General features: G+C 39.9%; 1 pseudogene across 1 annotated transcript; it reads right to left on the bottom strand.

The window, feature by feature from the left end:
- Positions 1–7,716: 7,716 nt before the first annotated feature.
- On the bottom strand, positions 7,717–8,487 carry LOC308437497 (bax inhibitor 1-like; annotated as a pseudogene). Its single transcript has one exon. The product of its transcript is annotated as a bax inhibitor 1-like (transcript).
- Positions 8,488–8,886: the final 399 nt, after the last annotated feature.

The raw sequence follows: 8,886 nt of genomic DNA, 5'->3' as shown, positions 1-8,886 counted from the left end.
ACCCTGAGAATATACAACAGACAGAATCGCTAAGATTAAAAATTCAGTAGACAGAAGATGATGTCAAGGATGTGGAAATAGAGGAACACTTCCCCTTTGTTCATGGGATTGCAAGCTGATATGATCACTGGGCTACTCTGGAAATCAGTCTGGAGCTTCCTCAGAAAACTGGACTTTGCTATAGCACTCCTGGGCAAATACCCAAAAGATCCCTCAACATATAATAAGGACACAATCTCCACTGGGCCTTTTTTGTAATAGTTAGAAGCTGGCAAGAACCCAGATTTCCTCCAACAGAAGAATGAATATAGAAAATGTGGTCCATTTACACAATGGATTACTAATCAGCTATTAAAAACAATGAGTTCATGAAATTCTTAAGCATATGGATAGAACTAGAAAATATCATCCTGAGTGAGGCAACTCAATCCCAAAAAAGCCCACATGTCATGAAATCAATGATAGGTAGATAATTTAATAGCCCCAAAGTTCAAATTATCTAAGATACAATCCACAGACCACATGAAGCTCAAAAATTTTGGAAAGAAGAGTGGATACTTTAGTCCTTCCTAAAAGAGGGAACAAAATATTCCCACAATAAAATACAGAAAGAAAGTGTGGAGCAGGGAGTGAAAAAAAAGACATTCATAAACTTCATACCCACCTACCACCCCCGGGGAATCCATTTCTTATTCAGTCACCAAACCCACAAAATATTATGGATGCCAAGAAGTGCATGCTAACAGGTGCCTGATATAGCTGTCTCCTGAAAAGATCTGCTAGTGCCTGACAAATACAGAGGTAGATGATCACAGTCAACCATTGAACTGAGAATGAGGTCCACAGTAGAGAAGTTAGAAAAAAGACTTAAGGAGTTGAGGGGTTTTTAACCCCACAGGAAGAATAACAATGGACCAGAACTCCCAGAGCTCCCAGAGACTAAACAATCAACCAAAGATTTCACATGGAGGGACTCATGGCTCCAGCAGCATATATAGTAGAGGATAGCCTTATCAGGCATTAAGAGAGCAGAGGCCCTTGGCCCTGTGGAGGCTCACTACCCCAGTGTGGAGAAATGCCAGGGTAGGGATATGGAAGTGAGTGTGTGGGTGGGGCAGCATTCTGTTATAGGCAGGGGGTGGGGATGGGATAGGGGAATTCCTGAGGGAAATTCAGAAAAGTGGATAACATTAGAAATGTAACTAAAAAGAAATCCAAAAAAGAGAAAGAAGGAAAGAAGGAAAGAAAGAAAAAAAGAATGAATGAATGAATGAATGAATGAAGGAAGGAAGGAAGAAAGAAAGAAGGAAAGAAGAAAGAAAGAAAGAAAGAAAGAAAGAGAAGAAAGGAAGGAAAGAAAGAAAAAAAGGAAGGAAGAAAAAAAACATGGTGAAAGGGTTAAATGGAAAAGAAAAATCTGTGAATGGTAGAAAAATATTAGAAGAAAAATAAACAGAATTCATAAAGAAAATATTTAAAACCTGAAATAAAATAAAGAAGGTTATATTGAAAATTTATAATAATGTAAAATACTTTGCATCGTACTTTTTGTTTAATTTCCAATTGTGAACAATATTTCAGTCTGACTATATTTCATAAGCACCATAGGAAATACTTGAACCGCAGAAGTATTTGCACATGCTGTTTATATGCAGCACCAACTGCCCCTTTCTGGAGCTAGAAGCTTACTGAGTCTCGTTAGTGTTTTTCATATGTGTTTAGAGAAGACTTTTGGGGTTGGATAAACTGCTGCTTGGCCTGATGATGGCAAAAACGAATTCTCCCCCTCTCAACAACTATTTAGTAATGAGCTTGTCTCTTAAGTATTTATTGTGCTCTCCATCACAGTATCTGTGATGAAATCTAGGAAGCCATATTATTTCTTTTGCCACATTATGATATCTCAACTTGTTCATTTTACCTGTATGATTTCCTAATTCAAACTGATTACTAACTCAGGATCTGTACCATTCTCATGCTTCAAGACCCTTCAAACTTGTTTGTAATTTTAGCTTCACTTCTCTATTAATTACTATCTTTTAAAATCAATATTTCCCGTATTAGAAGAAAATATTTTCTTGTGGTTGATGACCTTGGTGATTTGAATGTGCTTGGCCCATGGAAAATGCTACTATGAGGTGGCAAGGTCTTGTTGGAGTAGGTGTGGCTTTATTAGAACAAGTGCATCACTGTGTGGGTGGGCTTAAAGGATCCTAGGGATCATTGTCCATACCCTTTGGGATTCAATTTTTTTCTTCTTGACTACAAATCAAGATATAGAACTCTTACTTCCTATTCTAGTACCATGTCTGCCTGGATGCTGCCATGCTTCCTGCATGATGATAATGGACTGAACCCCTAAAACTGTATGTCAACCCCAATTAAATATTGTCCATCATAAAAGTTTCCTTGGCCATAGTGTCTTTTCACAGCAAAACCCTAACTAAAACAATGACAGATGTATAAATATCACTCAGAATAGCACAGCGATTTTAAGAGCTTATGTAATATCAAATGTGTGTGGTTTATTAGATGCCTTGGCCTTCTTTTCCATTTCAGAAACATGAACTACCTTGTCCTCAATGCTCCCATTCAACTGATAATCTCACTGCCTCCTTAATTGAGAATGGAGATTGCAAATTCCAAGCTAGGGCTTTTGCAGTCCCATCACATGCTGGGATGTGTGTGTGTGTATGTGTGTGTGTATATGTGTGTGTGTGTGTGTGTGTGTGTGTAATGTGCAGCTGAATTGAGTTTTTGTTTTTGTTTTCTTACTATGTCATTGAAAACTTTAAACAAAAGGTGAGCAATTTCAGGAAGTGAGTCTTCTTAAAGCAAGGTTAAAGTTTGAAAAATAAATCTGATTTTGAAGAAACTACAGTTTTAAGGAGAAATATTCTATCAATACAATTATAGGGTTGGGCCAGAAGTACTTCAGTCACTATTAGCTGAAAAGCAATAGGAAAAGTGCAAAAGAATTTTAAAATTTGGTTTATTAGAGCCATTGGCTCCCCCTCTTGTAAGACAGGACAATAGGATAACAGGACTGAATGATGTGGTGTAGCAGAACTGATCATATTACAGCCAGGAAGAAAGGGTCTGGGAACAAAGTACACCTTTATAGTACAGTCCCTCAGTGACTACTTCCTCCACCCAAGCTTGACCTACTGACATCTATGGTGTTTAAAAATTTTATTAAATTATAAATGGATTTATGGATAAATTTGTTGATAATTCAGACCCTGTCCCATACAATTCACCCTTTTCCCAAATTTTTACCTGTGAACAGTGCTACATTGGGAATTATTGCCTTCAACATATCAATTTTGGGGTATAATTTATATGGAACACATACACTTCTCAGAAGTCTTTAATACTTGCTGAAATCAGAAGTACTGGTGTGTAAGACTCTCAGCAGATGATTCAGTTAGTCCAGACCTGGAATTCTGAAATACATGAAAACTCTGAAAACATAAAAACTAATTGTTTAAAGTGTTTTAAAGTGAAATAATTTGTCATTCATACATATAAAAAATAAACAGTGCACAAACCACTTCTTATGGATTTTTCAATGCCAGATATTCATGTGTTCTGCCAGCCTTCTTTCTCTGTGAATGAACATGCTATAGTCATCCAAAAGCAAGATCTCCCCTGTGTTATAAGTCCTTATTGCCCTCTCTCAGTAGATATTTAGTATACCCTTTCTGGAATAACTAACTAGTTCTTATCAGCACACAATTTTTTTTTCTCCCAACTTCAGAAAGCTATTCAAGTTTTTTCTATTTCTGTCTTTGTTTTTTTCTTGTTTCTTTTTCTTTTCTTTATTTTAAGATTTCTTTCTATGAAAACCCTTCCTCAAATACAAAACAAAATTAAGTGAAAACTTCAGTCTGATTACACTAAAAATAAAACAAAATTTAAATTGAGAAGTTTTCCAGAAGCTATCAAATAAAAAGTGCCCCAAAATGTCCAGATCGCATAAGAAAGAGATTGAGAAATTGTCATAGACTAACTTTAAGCCATAGTTTTCCTCCTAACTTGGGACTTATGTTAAGCAAATGTAATATGGTTTCTGAATATGACTATAAACAACAAAAAGACAATAAAGCAACAACATTGCTATCTGAATAAAATCTTAGTAATTGATATTGGTTTATTAGTCTTGATTTATCATGGCCAATATTTACTTTTTCAAGTTATCTTTTTTGGTTTTCTAGGGCCTTTTTTTTTGGTCACTGAATTTGTGTTAGTTGGTGTTTTCATTGCCATGATAAAACATCACTGACTAAAGCAGGATGGAGAGAGAAGGGTTTACACTAGCTTACTCTAGATTACCATTATCCACGGAAGTCAAGGCAGGTACTCAAGATAGGAATCAGAAGCTGTGAAAAACAGGATTGCTACTTAGTGGTTTGCACTCCACAGGTTACTAAACTGGTTTTTCTTATACTGTCTTGTACTACCTTCCCAACGGTATCACCACCCTAGTGGGCTACTCAAAAGCACATCAATCATTTCTTAAGAAAATGGCCTAAGGGCTTATGTAGTGAACATTTTGTAGGGAATTTTTCTCAATTGAAATTCTCTCTTCTCATATGACTGTAGCTTGTGCCATATTGACATGAAATTAAGAAGTATAAATGATGCATTTGTCAACTTGACACATAAACACATCACTATAATATTATAACCTTTTCCTTCTTAGTTCCTGAATATGTTTATATTTATATCCTAATATAAAACATCCTACAGATTTAAAGTCCTACAAGTCCTACAGATTTAAAAAAGAAACCTTAAATACTTTTAGAGTTTGATTTTTTAGAAATATTTAAAATATCTATAAAACTCAAAAGCCTCTAAACTACCCAGGGTCTTTAAAACTACCAAAATTCTCCCTAAAATTGCAAAATTTCTCTAAAAACCAGGTCTTATTTGAAGCTCAAAGTCTTTAAACTGTGAGCTCTGTTAAACTCAAATAAATTAGATACTCTCTTTTTCCAAGAGGGAATAACTGAGACCCAGTCATATCACAGAACATGAACCAAAGCCCAGTCGTGTACATAACTCAGAGTCCAGTTTCTGGGATCCACACATAAAAGAGCTTGGGTCTCTCACTTCTCTGGCTCTGCCATTCAAAGGATACATAGCTTGTAGCACAGGCCCAGGAAAGCTTCTCTCCACGGCACCTTCTATATTTGATAGTCATCCTATGGAGCTGACATCTCCAAAATGCTGAGGTCTGTACTGCAACTGGGTGGAAGTTTCACCAATGGACTCTCCTAGGCTTTTTCCAGGGACCTCAACCCTACCACACATTGTCAGGCCTCAATTTCTCTTCATTATTTCTTCAATCTGGGGCTGCATCTGCTGCAACAGAGGCTATGCCTTCACCAATGGACTCTGCTGGTCTCTTGTGTTACCAAGCTCCCAATGATTTCCATGGTCTCTTCATGTCTTCATATCTTGTACCGTGTGGGACATTCTTACACATTGCCAAGTTGGGGCAGATTATGAAAAATATCCAATGATCTCAATAGACTCTTTACAAAACTCTCAAAGCTTCTCCCTGGAAAAAAGAAAAAAAAAATCTTCATCACATTCAGGTCTTCATTTTTGTTGCTCTCAGCATCATCTCCTAAGCTCCTACTAGAGCTCATCAAGCCCTAACCATTCAACAGCTTTCCTGGCAACATCCAATAATTCCAAACTCCTTTCAAAATCACCCCAAAACAAAATGGTGCCTTTATTTTCACTTAATTAATAAAAGGAATGCAATATTTCTATTAACAATGTGTCTTAAGTCTTAAGTACAATATTTTTTTTGGAAAGTATCTAGTCTTGTTGTTTACCAAGTGTTTCCTAACACTCAGACTTTCTCTCTCTCTCTCTCTCTCTCTCTCTCTCTCTCTCTCTCTCTCTCTCACACACACACACACACACACATGGACAAACACACACGGACACACATACACACACAAACCTTAATTTTTGAGGATCCACATTTCTGAATTTCATGAGGTGGTTGGGTTTCTTATGCTGTGTCTTGGGTTTGGTGTGCAACAGTCTGGTAAATTGCCTTTGCTCTAGGAATGGAGTCATAGTTGAACCTGAAAATCAAGCCTTACTTGAAACATTTCACACTCACTTTTGTCTGAATTGAAACCCAGATACAGGAGACAAAAACATGAGGGGAAGAAAAAATTGAAGACCTAATGGCATATTATAAACACTTAAATACTTACCAGAAGATATGTGTCTTTCAGACATTTTATTTAACCCATAAAACTATTTTTTAAAGGTTAAGGAATTTTCTTTATTTTATATAAATTAAGACTATGTAGATATATTTTTTAATCAAAAACACCATTGTCTTCACAGTATGAGTTAGAGAACGCAGCCTGAGCTGGAAACAAAGAACCAGGGACAGAATGGAGTCGGCAGGGATACCTGTGTTAAAAACCTTTTAGGCATTTTATTTAAAAGTAGTTTTTTATATCTTTATCATTATTGGCACTGTTTCTAAAGAAAAACTCCTTTTTCCCAAGCAAAAAAGCACAAGAGATGGAGTCTGGCTTCAGAAGGTGGAACTCAGTCAGGTCCTGAGGCCCCGCAACGCTATCCCTCAGGTAACTCCAGCGGGGGGGGGGGTGGCATCAGACAAACAGGGTGCCACCTTAGTGCACTGTGTCAACTGTACTGGCTGTGAGCACAGAAAGCCAAAACCTCCCTCCTACTGGGAATGCGCTGCCAGTGGCTTGGTGGCCAGGGCCACGACCACCCCAGGTGCCACCTTTCTGTGCAGACTGTGGTGGCCCACAGTTTGGTCAACAGGCTTCCGCCCAAGAGACCAAAAATTTCTGGAAACAGGTGGATAAACCCAAATAACTAACGTGCATCTGTTAGCGATTGTTACCCACAGCCTCACAGCTTTGGCCTGGCACTCCCGACTATGTCTAGGCAGACAGATAAAAATGCACTGAAGAACTTCTGAGCCCTCACAGCCTCACCTCACTGACCCTGCATGGTCACCCGGAGCTGCAGCCCTTACCTAAGCTTGTCTGGCAGGACTCAGTATGATGAGCCCTGGGGCTCGGCCAGTCTCCTTTCCTACCCTTTCCCAAGACTTAACCACAGCCACCTAGTGAAGACCAATCGGTAACAAAGGTTGATAATATTGAAAAACAGCAAACTAAAATACAATGGGGAACCTTGTTCTCTCTGCCCTGCCATCCACTCAGACCACTTCATGTCCCTCTTGCACTCAAACCTTCCCTCCCCACCATCCAGCACCCCCAGCATCCACTCTGGCAGGCCTGGCAGCTCAGGATAGGTAAGCTCCTTTCCAAGGCAAGCGCTCACTGGAACTGTGAGAACGGAACCCCAGGGCCAGCGGTGCAGGGGTCCCTCTGTCTGCGAGGCTCGGCAGGGCACCACCATCTGCTCTCACTTCTCACTCTGGTGCACTGGCTGCCTGGCAGAGCGAGTGGCTGTGAACGATGGCTGACAGAGAAGGGAGCAGAAAGAACCACAGGATACAAAGCCAAACTCCGAACTATATTCACTAATCAGTTCTTTGATCAAAAAATTCAAAGTAGAGAAAACCACGAAGTACAAAAGCTTTCCTGATGCTTTTCCTTATCATAGAACATGACACCTGTGATGTACGCAAAGAAAAGGGGTGGAGGGAGAAGGCGAGCTGGGAGGCTGGCGGCCACCTCACTTCTCTTTCTTCTTGTCCTTCTCATTGAAAGCCAGGATCAGCATGAGCTTCCTGAAGCGTGTAACGAAATCTAAGAAGAGGTCAACGCAGTGCCAGATGTAATTCTTATCTCCGTTTCCAGACTTTTCAACAATGAGCTGAGTATCAAAGAGGACAAAGCCACATATGACCAGCAGCCCCATGTACAGGTTTGCCTGGAACAGCCACATGGATCCAAAGAAAAGGATCCCCAGAGAGGACAAGAACATGAGGCTAATGGCTGACATCAAGATACCTCCCAAGAAGAGGTAGCTCCGGCGCCTGGCGTAGAGGGCACTCAGACTGAAACAGGTGAAGATCATCGCCGTGCCCATGAAGGCCTTGGGGAGGATGCTGGGGTTGGCAGATCCAGAGCAGGTCCCAGGCCAACTCCTGTAAGAAAGGCGAAGCCAGCGAGAAGTCCCAACCTTTTTTGCTCGGTCTCATAGCTGTGAGGTGTTGCCATTAGTCAAATCATCAAGGCCAAGGAGCCCAGAGCAGAGAGGAGGCCAGCCTGGATGAAATGTGTGACCACAAGGACATAGGCCCCTGCCGCCGCCACAAACATACAAAGTGCAAAACTGGCATAGACCTTCTTGAGGTGCTGCTGTGTTGAGGGCGTTATGTGGGAAAATTTTAAGAGGGCATCAAAGTTGATCTTCCGATCAAATATATTCATGGCTCCAAAGTCTGTTCAGCACAGCCTCTGCTTCTTAACCCGCCTCTCGGGAGCTTCCCAGCTCTGCTAACACCGGATGTGCTCTAACCCATAAAACTTTTATTTTGATTGGGGCTAATAGGAGTTTCTTTTATGCCTTGGAATTTAGACATTCATGATTAATAAAATTGATATAGTGTTATAATTTTCAAAAGAGATAAGGAAGATGTTTGAGAGAGGGGTCAATACTCTAAAGCAGTAAGAACTACAGGAAACACTCATTGAAGTCTCTGCGAGGACAAAGGAACCTGGCCAAGTTCATGAAATCTCAGTGCCAGAGACACTGTCTCGAGTCTACATACATATGGAACAGGTTGTAATATTGCTTCCAGTGTTGTAAGAGAGAAAGAAAGAAGGAAAGATCCAGGTCAAGTCAATCCCCTGAGAATTTCAGGCTTGAAACCTTCATCCAGTATGCTTTTCCACGGAA

The sequence above is a fragment of the Micromys minutus genome (genome assembly GCF_963924665.1).
Source record: "Micromys minutus genome assembly, chromosome: 26".
NCBI classification, from domain to species: domain Eukaryota; kingdom Metazoa; phylum Chordata; class Mammalia; order Rodentia; family Muridae; genus Micromys; species Micromys minutus.
Note: the sequence above shows the minus strand (reverse complement) of the source record. Positions and strands in the feature narration are given on the sequence as shown.